Raw genomic sequence first — 12,972 nt, forward strand, 5'->3', positions numbered from 1 at the left:
CTTTTGCCATGTTATTTTGAGAAGACATGATTGCTTTGATTAGTATGCTTGAAGTATTATTATTTTTGTGTCAATATGAACTTTTGTCTTGAATCTTTCGGGTCTGAATATTCATATCACGATTAAGAAGATTTACATTGGAATTATGCTAAAGTATCACTCCGCATCAAAAATTCTTTTTTATCATTTACCTACTCGAGGACGAGCAGGAATTAAGCTTGGGGATGCTTGATACGTCTCCAACGTATCTATAATTTTTGATTGCTCCATGCTACTTTATCTACTGCTTTAGGCAATATTGGGCTTTATTATCCACTTATATATTATTTTTGGGACTAACCTATTAACCGGAGGCCCAACCCAGATTTGTTGTTTTATGCCTATTTCAGTGTTTCGAGGAAAAGGAATATCAGACGGAGTCAAAACGGAACGAAATCAACTAGAGAAGTTAATTTTGGAAGGAAACCAACCTGATGGGCTTGGAGTGCATGCCAGGAGAGTCCCGGGCTGCCCACGAGGGTGGAGGGCGCCCCCCCCCCCCCTAGGCACGCCCCCCTACCTCGTGAGCCACCCGGAGGTCCACCGACGTACCCCCTGCACCCATATATACCTACGTACCCTAAAACTTCCAGAACAGAAAATAGATCGGGAGTTCCACCGCCGCAAGCCTCTGTAGCCACCAAAAACCAATCGGGGCCCTGTTCTGGCACCCTGCCGGAGGGGGATCCCATCACCGGAGGCCATCTTCATCATCCCGATGCTATCTGTCGTGGAATTAACACGTCAGATATCCTAGTGTAAGGACTTAGTTGCGAGGCCAACGCATCTATGTGGTAGCTTGAGAGAGGTTGAGCGGAATCGAGAGACGCAACACAAGACAAGGGTTGAGACAGCTTCAGGCCCCGGGAAACATCATCCGGTAGAAACCCTACATGCTGTTTGAGGCTAGATCTCATTATCATCACGAGGGAGTCGCCGTAAACCGGCTCTCTAGATGTGTCTATCCCTAGAGATTGTTTCTTGCTTGTCCCCCTTTGAGGAGCCCTGCCCCTCCTTATATAAGTTGAAGGGCGGGTTACATGTAGAGTCCATCTCGGACTAAGACTTAAACTATTTTGACTTCCTTTCCTGGGCTTCTTAACGTCTGCCGGTTTAACATTGTTTGCCGGTTTAACATTTGTTTGCTGGTTTAACACTGTCTGCCGGTTTACCATTGTCTGCCGGTTTAATACTCTCTGTCGGTTTAACATTGTCTGCCGGTTTAACATCCTCTATCAGTTTAACACTCGCTGGTTTACCGTCTGTCTTAGCCATCTGTCTTGACTCTCCGCCGGTTTACCACCAGTCGGTTTACCGTCTGTCTTAGCCATCTGTCTTGACTCTCCGCTGGTTTACCAAGTCCCAGCCGGTTTACAACTCCAGCCGGGTCATACCGCGGGGTATATCCCCGACATTAGCCCCCAGTTTAATTTGGATTTATCCGTGTTAAACTGACTCTAATCATCCTTATGTCCTTATCACTTCCTTCTTCTAAAAAATCCGGTTTAATAGGCCAGCTTCATAATCAAATTGCTGACATTGGTTTCTCATAGAAAATATATTGTGAAGAATAACTCCTTTGATTCAGCTCCCAATGCTTAAAAACAATATTGGTCCTTGAAATACTCATCTGATCTTCAGCCGGTTTAAAAATGTAGAACTTGTCGGTTTATAAATATTGATAGCACCGGGTCATACTTGTAGTTAACATCCAGTTTGAAAATATACCTCTTATATGACTATCACTTGTAGCCCTCAAGTCTTAAGAAGGTAGCATAGCAACAGCTTAAGACTTGCTTCAATATAAATATCACAATCTTGAAGAAATCCAGGTTGTTCATCTCAATCACTAGTCAGAATTGAGTATTCCCCATATGTAGCCCCCAAGTGTCGGGTTGTCATGCTTGCAGCAACTTGGGACTTGTAATTTCCTGATGCTCATAAAAACATCAACCAGTGTAGCCCCCAAGGGCCGGGTCATTATGCAATAATGAGCAGGGACTTTGTAAATATAATCATGTAATCTTTGAACAGCAACGGTGTAGCCCCCAAGGGCCGGCTCAATAAGATAATATTGAGCTGGGACTTTGATATATACTTCAATGAAAATAACATCATATGATGTAACCCCCATCATGGGGCTTGAATTCACGTCCACAAGGTTAAGAGCCTTGTGCTTTACCAACTGAGCAGTGGACCCTTCAATATAATGAAAAAAAAGCTTTGTACCTTGAATTGTTTGACATGAGCAATTGGTAGCCCCCAAGGGCCGGCTCATTATAATGTGATGAGTCGGGTCTTCAATAAGATGAACAAAGAATGACTTTGCATTAGCCCCCAAGTGTCATGGTGCATGCTTGCAGCGACATGAGACTTGCATATTTGATGTAATCTCAACTTAAACAATGTAGCCCCCAAGTGTCGGGTTGTAAGCCTGCAGCAACTCGGGACTATTCCTTCAATTGTAGAATAAAAATCATATTCATTGATAATATGATAGCCATTGTGCTAAAGCGAATTTGAAAACCTTAATCATAATACTGGTTATTGATAACCGTAATAGAAATCCAGCCATGTTGGCTATTTAAATAATATATCCAATGATTTATAAGCGCATAATTCCAATGGCGCAATCCAAATATATGCTGGCGACTTATAGTCCAAAGCCAGGCCGGGTCAATAAACACCGGATTATAAGTGATTATGTACTAGCAACTTGTAGTTGAAAGTCAAGCCGGGTTAATGAACACCAGGTTAATTTGATGACTGATAGTCATGCTGGGTCAATAGACACCGGTTCAACATAAAATTTATCAAAAGAGAAAAATCTTGACAAAGGCAAATAAAACCATGTAGTTGAGGCTTTTTAAGGGCTACCAGGCCCAAATTTGAGGCTTTTTGTGGGCTGCCAGGCCGCTGAGTTGAACCATTTAACAAAGCCTTTTAAGATGGACCTCCAACTAACCAATCACCGTTTTAACTTTGACAAGTGCAGGGTCTCAATGAGAGTAACTGTCAAACGTTCGGAGGGTCGTGCCAGGATGACCTGGATAGGAGTGTCTTACTTGATGAAGGCAGGTTAACCCGGGGTTTTAGGTAAATATACCAGGCTTCCAAGCCGTGGGTCGATACCCAGCTACAAGGGTCCATTCAAACTCCTTGGTATTTGACACAAGGATCCCCCAAGTAACGTGATGAGCTGTGCTCATTGGGTGCCTATGTTTGAGCTGTGCATAGCATCCAGACTCTCTTTGGCCCCTTGGGTGTGAAGCTCCCAAGCTTTGTTGTGGCGTGATAGCCGGATTAATGGACATAACTCCGCTTTGTCAGCTGAAGCCCCCATGTAACCAATAATATTATAAGCCAATAAGGCGAGATACCCATGTTTGAACCGTGCATCATGGCAACAGGTTCTCTTCGGCAATCTTTAACTTTTTGCAAGAGATAAATTCTTCTTGAACCGGGATTTTGAATCGGATTTGAGAGCTTCAAAGCTTCGTGATAGATAAATTTCCCTTGAACCGGATTGTAAACCGGATATTTGGAGAGCTTCAATGCTTTGAGAGAAAGATGTCTCTCAAACTGGATTTTGAACCGAAATCCTTTCTGATGACCCGGAACTTCTTCATTGAGCCGGGATTTTGTCATATACTTTTTGAGCCAGAAATTCTCTGACGGCTTTTAAATTTTCATCAATATAACAGTAGCCTCCGGGACCGGGTTATCTTTCCCATCAACATCCTGTGGCACTTGGATTTGCTGAAACTGGCAAGACTTGCTGAGTCATATCATCATAGCCCCCGAGTTTTAAGATGACTCAAGGAGTTGTATTGAGATTCTCCGTACTTGACCATAGCAGAAGGTATATATCATTGGTTTGATAACGTGATATAAATCCACAGAAGGTTGAGGTGACTACGGCGGGTTATAAATGAGCCCGTATGAGCCGTGTCAGCAACTCGGCCAATGGTTCCTTCCAACTGGCTGTTTGAAGTGGACCAAACTGTAGTGGCAGCGATTTGTGCGCATGTCCATTGAGCCATCCAGCGCAGACGACGGCTGAATGATAATTTCCCTCCAATTTGTTGGAAGAAAATTGGGCTACCCAAGCAGTGACTGGCTTTTTTACTCCATAAAATAGCTCATGCAAACAGATGCGGCCCGATGTGTTGATGTAGACCAGGCCTCGGGGGCGGCGATTTGCGCACGTCCATTGACAATGGGCAGACGCGATCCCAGCAAGCTGATGTGAACCGGACCGCAAGGGCAGCAGCTTGTATGCATCCATTCATCATGTGGGATTATCCCCAGGCGGGATATTATCAATCCATGGTGTAAACCACATTTGTAATGAATAATGATCCTGTATATAAAAATATACAAATTAAATTAATTGTTCGCACAAAAAATAATGTGCTATGAAAACAAACCGGATAGATATCACCTGACGTTTTTTGTTTGGACAACGGATGATCTGTCCGTAGATAAATTTTTCAGTACTGTTATTGAATTCCCTTTGATCCATATATGTATCCAAAGCATATTTGTGTCGATCACCTCAAGGACCTTGCCAAATGCTGCCACAGCTCTCACCCTTGATATCTTGCTAAGCTTTGATAAATAGTGCAGCCGTGTTTGACTGATCAACAATAACCAGTCTACAGCCGTGCGTACAACTCGCCAATAGTCACCAAGCCGTTTTTTTTGTACTCTACTTTTCCTCCAACGGGGCAGCCAACGCACCCATAAGATGCATCTGGAGAGAGCCAGGCGCCGCGAACTAGTAATCATGCGCCACTGATGGATTCGGGGTGAAGTGACCCAGAACATAACAGAACTGCAGCCCCACAGCAAAGGCACGGGGTAACTTGACACCGGGAGCAGTGACTTGAAGGTGCATGGTACGGAGGAGAACCGGCGATTTGAGGCGGCTCGAGGCGAGTTGAGGTGAAGGTGGTGGCCGACCGGCGAGCGGGACGGCACAGACGCAGTCGGAGGTGGCACGGAGCTGCTATAGTTTGCTTGTCAAAGGTCAGCAAGGGTGGATCGAGGCGCTTTGGCGATTTAACGGGGACGGGGGTGATCCGGCGACCTGAAGAGGCCGATTTGAAGAGGCCAGGCAATTCAGGAACAGATGAAACCTGAAGCTCGAGCGGCGATTCATCTGCGTTGAGGGTGGAGCGGTGACTTGCTGTGTTGGCGGTTTGGATCGCTTCCAGGGTAGCCTGGCGCCGGTTCACTCGCAGCGTGACGAGCAGGGCCAGCTCACGGGGCTCGGGAGCTGGGTCGCCTGAGTGGAGGTGCGGCACAGAGGGCCGCGGCGGTTTGGGCGTCGATGCCCTGGCGGTTTGTGCGGGTCAAGGAAGTATGCCGTGGCTTAAGCATCCGCGCGAGGCCAGCGCGATCCGGCGAGGTGACCCGGCGCCGGTGGCTGGTGGCCTGCGGCGAGGCCAGCGACCCGGCGAGGTGATCCGGCGCCGGTGGCTGGTGGCCTGCGGCATGGCCAGCGACCCGGCTAGGTGATCCGGCGCGGGCGATTCGTCAGCAGGGTCATGGAGATTCGATTTGGAGGCGCCATAGAAGGAACTGGGCGCAACACAAGCGCGGTCGAGGAGCAACACAACATCAGAGAGACGACAGATTGTGGCAAAGGCGCTGGCGAGGGTGTTGACGCAGGCGATCCGGTGATGCAGCGGTTTGAAGATAGGCGACGTCCGCGGCGGCTCAGCACAGAGCAACCAGGAGCAGAGGAGCAGCATGCCCAGGGAAAAGCGACGCCGGTTTCGAGGGGAGGCGGCGACCGGCCAGGCACAGCTGCGGCCACTGGGAGAAGCGACACCGGTTTCGAGGAAAATCGGCGACGGGCCAGGTGCAGCTGCAGCCATGGCGATAGGATGGGGGCACCAAGGCCGAGCGCGGCCGAGGGGAGGCCAGCGACCCGACTGAGGAGGCAAACGCGGACGGGCCTCGGCAAGCAGAAGGAGCGATACGGCGAGCGGGTTGAGGATGAACAGCGCATGCTCGAGGTGGCCCTTGGCCTTTGGCAAGCCCATTGAAGCCGGCGAGCAGCAGGCCGGCGAGGCGCATCCGCGCGCGGGCCTCGATGAGTGGGAGGAGCGAGGCGGCGAGGGGCGGGCTGAGCACCGAGTCCAGGCAGGAGGTGGCGGTTTTCTGACGAGCTCACGGCGGCGAGGTCAGGGGCGCAACCAGCGGAGGTGGCACGGCGCGGGGGCGCGACAATGGCCGGCGTGCAGCTCAGGAGGCCGATGCGTCTTGCAAGAGGGAGCGGGTATGGAAACCTGGCTACAGCTGTAGAGTCGAGGCAGATCCGGTTGCGGCGACAGCGGAGGCGACCGCTGGTTTGATACGATGCTCGGGGTCCAGGTCAACGAAAGAATCCAAGCCCATGGATGACTCGTTCCTGGGTCATGGGCTCATGGCTGTTTTTTTTTCTGTGATCTGTAGGTGCCTTCGTGGCAGTGGAAAAGGTAGCAGCCGGCGGTTGATTCCCACGGCCTGGGAGTTGTGGACGTGGAGCAGTAGCAATTCAGAGCTGATTCGGTTTAAGACCACGATGTTGACTTGAAACAGACCAGCGGTTCAGACAAAACTGTAGGGAAACGACGGTGGCTTGGTGCGGCCATTCAACCAGGGTTGACCCAGCGGTGAAAACGTTGCCTTGGTAATTTTTGATTGAGGGGATTTGATGCCTACGTGAGTGGCGGCCTTCCCAGTGCAGGTCCCTCCACGCTAATTAAGGAAAACCCTGTAATCTTTGGCAACTTTCAATTGTATTCAACGTGCCGTGACGGACTTTCTTGGGATATTGAAATCTTCGTGGACGGCAATCACTCGGACGTGGCGGATCCGACAGCCGCCTGACACAGTAGTCATCCGACCCGGTCGCTGATTCTCCGCTGACAGCTTCTGTAGCGGTAGTTTTGGTTTCGATGAAAACAATTCCTTCTCTTGATCTCGGCGACTTGCGGCCACAAACCAATCACAACCGTAACTTTTTTCTTGAACTTTAACCCTCATAAGTCATACACGTGACGGCAGCGGTTTGATCGGACACATCCTCTTTAGGAAAATCCTTTGATCTTGGCGACTCATCATCCACCAAATAAGCCGTAGGATGGTAGCTTAACCCTAACTCCTCTTAATTTCAACTCTCTAACCCATCGCCAAAAAACTCCTTTGATCTTTGACTGATGAATTGTGTTTGAGGTGAATTCTTCCAAACTGGTTATTTTTCATCCGAAAAATCACAAACTTCTCGATCCCTGGAAGAGATCCCTTCAAGAACTCATCACCACCGTGCGCAAGCCCCACGGTGGGCGCCAACTGTCGTGGAATTAACACGTCAGATGTCCTAGTGTAAGGACTTAGTCGCGAGGTCAACGCATCTATGTGGTAGCTTGAGAGGGGTTGAGCGGAATCGAGAGACGCAACACAAGACAAGGGTTTAGACAGCTTCAGGCCCCGGGAAACATCATCCGGTAAAAACCCTACATGTTGTTTGAGGCTAGATCTCATTATCATCACGAGGGAGTCGCCGTAAACCGGCTCTCTAGTTGTGTCTAGCCCTAGAGATTGTTTCTTGCTTGTCCCCCTTTGAGGAGCCCTGCCCCTCCTTATATAAGTTGAAGGGGCAGGTTACATGTAGAGTCCATCTCGGACTAAGACTTAAACTATTTTGACTTCCTTTCCTGGGCTTCTTAACGTCTGTCGGTTTAACATTGTCTGTCGGTTTAACATTGTCTGCCGGTTTAACATTTGTTTGCCGGTTTAACACTGTCTGTCGGTTTAACATTGTCTGCCGGTTTAATATCCTCTGCCGGTTTAACACTCACCGGTTTACCATCTGTCTTAGCCATCTGTCTTGACTCTCCGCCGGTTTACCACCAGCCAGTTTACCGTCTGTCTTAGCCATCTGTTTTGACTCTCCGCCGGTTTACCATCCGCCGGTTTACCAAGTCCCAGCCGGTTTACAACTCTAGCCGGGTCATACCGCGGGGTATATCCCCGACACTATCCAAGACGAGGAGGGAGTAGTTCACCCTCGGGGCTGAGGGTATGTACCAGTAGCTATGTGTTTGATCTCTCTCTCTCTCTCTCGTGTTCCTCCATGGCACGATCTTGATGTATCCCGAGCTTTGCTATTGTAGTTGGATCTTATGATGTTTCTCCCCCTCTACTCTCTTGTGATGAATTGAGTTTCCCCTTTTGAAGTTATCTTATCGGATTGAGTCTTTTATGAACACTTGATGTATGTCTTGCGTGGGATAACCGTGGTGACAATGGGTTATTCTATTGATCCACTTGATGTATGTTTTGGTGATCAACTTGCGGGTTTCGTGACACTTGGTAACCTATGCATAGGGGTTGGCACACGTTATTGACTATCCGGTAGTAGCTTTGGGGCACTCTTTGAAGTACTTTTATGTTGGTTGGATGAATCTGAGATTGTGTGATGCATATCGTATAATCATGCCCACGGATACTTGAGGTGACAATGGAGTATCTAGGTGACATTAGGGTTTTGGTTGATTTGTGTCTTAAGGTGTTATTCTAGTACGAACTCTTTTATAGATCGATCCGAAAGAATAGCTTTGTGGTGGTTTTGTACCCGACCATAATCTTTACGTTTGTTCTCCACTATTAGTGTCTTTGGAGTGACTCTTTGTTGCATGTTGAGGGCTTGTCATATGTTCTATCTATGTTATTATTGTTGAGAGAACTTGCACTAGTGAAAGTATGAACACTAGGCCTTGTTTCCTATCATTGCAATACCGTTTACGCTCACTTTTATCGTTCGTTACCTTGCTGTTTTTATTATTTCAGATTACAAAAACCTATATCTATTATCTATTTTGCACTTGTATCTTCATCTCTTCACCGAACTAGTGCACATATACAATTTGCCATTGTATTGGGTGTGTTGGGGACACAAGAGACTTTTTGTTATTTGGTTGCAGGGTTGTTTGGGAGAGACCATCTTCATCCTATGCCTCCTACGGATTCATAAACCTTAGGTCATTCACTTGAGGGAAACTTGCTACTGTCCTACAAACATGTGTACTTGCAGGCCCAACAACGTCTACAAGAAGAAGGTTGTGTAGTAGACATCAAGTCCCAAAAATGATATAAAAGTGTAAAGTAGAGCCCATAAACATCCAAAACAGGTAATATAATAGCATGAAACAATCAAAAATTATAGATACGTTGGAGACGTATCAAGCATCCCCAAGCTTAATACCTACTCATCCTCGAGTAGGTAAATGATAAAAACAGAATTTTTGATGTGGACAATGTAATTTTCTTTATTGTGGCTTGAATGTTCAGATCCAAATGATTCAAGATAAAAGTTCATATTGACATAAGAAATAGTAATACTTCAAGCATACTAACAAGGTAATCATGTCTTCTCAAAATAACATGGCCAAAGAAAGCTATCCTTACAAAATCATATAGTCTGGTTATGCTCTATCTTCATCACACAAAATATTTAAATCACGCACAACCCCGGTTTTATCCAAGCAATTGTTTCATACTTTAGTATTTTCAAACTTTTTCAATCTTCACGCAATACATGAGGGTGAGCCATGGACATAGCAGTTCATGTGGAATAGAATGGTGGTTGTGGAGAAGGCAAAAAAGGAAAAGATAGTCTCACATCAACTAGGCGTATCAACGGGCTATGGAGATGCCCATTAATACATATCAATGTGAGTGAGTAGGGCTTGCCATGCAACGGATGCACTAGAGCTACAAGTGTATGAAAGCTCAAAAAGAAACTAAGTGGGTGTGCATCCAACTTGCTTGCTCATGAAGACCTAGGCCAATTTGAGGAAGCCCATCATTGGAATATACAAGCCAAGTTCTATAATGAAAAATTCCCACTAGTATATGAAAGTGAAAACATAGGAGACTCTTTATCATGAAGATCATGGTGCTACTTTGAAGCACAAGTGTGGTAAAAGGATAGTAACATTGTCCCTTCTCTCTTTTTCTCTCATTTTTTTATTTAGCCTTTATTTTTTCATTTGGCCTTTCTCTCCTTTTGTTTAAAGTTCGGAGTCTCATCCCGACTTGTGGGGAATCATAGTCTCCATCATCCTTTCCTCACTTGGGACAATGCTCTAATAATGAAGATCATCACACTTTATTTACTTACAACTCAAGAATTACAAATCGATACTTAGAACAAAATATGACTCTATATGAATGCCTCTGGCGGTGTACCAGGATACGCAATGAATCAAGAGTGACATGTATGAAAGAATTATCAATGTGGTTTTGCAACAAATACGATGTCAACTACATGATCAGTCAAAAGCAATATGACAATGATGGAGCATGTCATAATAAACGGAACGGTGGAAAGTTGCATGGCAATATATCTCGGAATGGCTATGGAAATGCCATAATAGGTAGGTATGGCGGCTGTTTTGAGGAAGGTATATGATGGGTGTAGGGTACCGGTGAAAGTTGCGCGGCACAAGAGAGGCTAGCAATGGTGGAAGGGTGAGAGTGCGTATAATCCATGGAATCAACATTAGTCATAAAGAACTCATATACTTATTGCAAAAATCTACAAGTAATCAAAACAAAGTACTACACGCATGCTCCTAGGGGAAGGGTTGGTAGGAGTTTCGCGCGATCCCGTCCTCCACATATAAGGAAGACAATCAACAAATAAATCATGCTCCAATTTCATCACATAACGGTTCACCATACATGCATGCTACGGGAATCACAAACTTTAACACAAGTATTCCTTAAATTCACAATTACCCAACTAGCATGACTCTAATATTACCATCCTCATATCTCAAAACAATTGTCAAGCATCAAATTGATCATAGCATCCAATTCACTTTCTATGATAGTTTTTATTATACCCAATTTGGATGTCCATCATTTTAGGACCAATTTATAACCATAGCAAATACCATGCTGTTCTAAAAGGCTCTCAAAATAATATAAGTGAAGCATGAGAGATCAATAATTTCTACAAAATTAAGCCACCACCATGCTCTAAAAAGATATAAGTGAAGTATTAGAGCAAAATTGTCTAGCTCAAAAGATATAAGTGAAGCACACAGAGTATTCTAATAAATTCCGAATCATGTGTGTCTCTCTCAAAAGGTGTGTACAGCAAGGATGATTATGGTAAACTAAAAAGCAAAGACTCATATCATACAAGACGCTCCAAACAAAACACATATCATGTGGTGAATAAAAATATAGCTTCAAGTAAAGTTACCGATAGATGAAGACGAAAGAGGGAATGCCTTCCGGGGCATCCCCAAGCTTAGTCTTTTGGTTATCCTTGGATTATCTTGGGGTGCCATGGGCATCCCCAAGCTTAGGCTCTTGCCACTCCTTATTCCATAGTCCATAAAATATTTACCCAAAACTTGAAAACTTCACAACACAAAACTCAACAGAAAATCTCATGAGCTCTGTTAGTGCAAGAAAGAAAAACCACCACTTAAGGTACTGTAATGAACTCATTATTTATTTATATTGGTGTTAAACCTACTGTATTCCAACTTATCTATGGTTCATACCCTCCTGATATTAGCCATAGATTCATCAAAATAAGCAAACAACACATGAAAAATAGAATCTGTCAAAAACAGAACAGTCTGTAGCAATCTGTAACTTTCGAATACTTCTGAAACTCTAAAAATCCTACCAAAATAGGAAGTCCTAGAAAATTTGTCTATTGATCTACTGCAAGAAGAATCAACTCAAAGATCATTTCTGTGATTTATTAAAATTATTCTCGTGCGTGTAAAAGTTTCTGTTTTTTAGCATGATCAAATTAACTTTCACCCAAGATGATCCTATAGGTTCTACTTGGCACAAACACTAATTAAAACATAAAACCACATCTAAACAGAGGCTAGATGATTTACTTATTACTAAACATAAGAAAAAAAGTAAGGAACAAAAATAAAATTAGGTTGCCTCCCAACAAGCGCTATCGTTTAACGCCCCTAGCTAGGCATAAAAGCGAGAATAGATCTAAGTATTGCCATCTTGGATTTTTAATTTCTTAGCGGAGTCATGCTCGAATCCGGGAGGTTCTTTACGTTTCCCCTCATACTCGGAAATTTTTAGATCTAAAGAATCCAACCGCTTATTGCAAAGGGTAATCAACATATTCGTGCGGTGAAGATGTCCGCTAATACTCTTAAGAGGTTCAAGAGACTTTTGTAAAAAAATTGTTACTTCGCAAATCTTTTCGAAAACTTGTGTCTTTACCTGGGTAGGATGTAACCCCCCCCCCTTTTTTTTTGAGATAGTGTTCCCACTATTTACGCTATGATTCCATGCGCAATATTGGGATCAATTTCGATAAAATTACCTTTAATTAGCAACGCCTCTCTTTCCTTCTCCTCTCCCTCTCCTACCCCCCTTCTCCTTGGAATAGGAAAAGGGGGGATCCTACTTAGACCGGGAGTCCAAGTAGGACCCCCCCCCCCCCCCCGGCGCGCCCCCCTTGGGCCAGCCTCCTCTTCCCCTCTCCTTTATATACGTGGGAGGGGGACACCCCAAAGACACAACAAGTCTTCTCTTAGCCGTGTGCGGTGCCCCCCTCCACAGTTACACACCTCGGTCATATCGTCGTAGTGCTTAGGCGAAGCCCTGCGTCGGTAACTTCATCATCACCGTCACCACACTGTCGTGCTGACGAAACTCTTCCTCACCCTCAACTGGATCAAGAGTTTGAGGGACGTCATCGTTCTGAACATGTGCAGAACACGGAGGTGCCGTATATTCGATACTTGGATCGGTTGGATCGTGAAAACGTTCGACTACATCAACCGCGTTACTAAACGCTTCCGCTTTTGGTCTACGAGGGTAGGTGGACACTTTCCCCGCTTGTTGTTATGCTTCTCCTAGATAGATCTTGCGTGA

This window comes from Triticum aestivum, chromosome 2B (genome assembly GCF_018294505.1).
Source record: "Triticum aestivum cultivar Chinese Spring chromosome 2B, IWGSC CS RefSeq v2.1, whole genome shotgun sequence".
In the NCBI taxonomy this organism is placed as follows: domain Eukaryota; kingdom Viridiplantae; phylum Streptophyta; class Magnoliopsida; order Poales; family Poaceae; genus Triticum; species Triticum aestivum.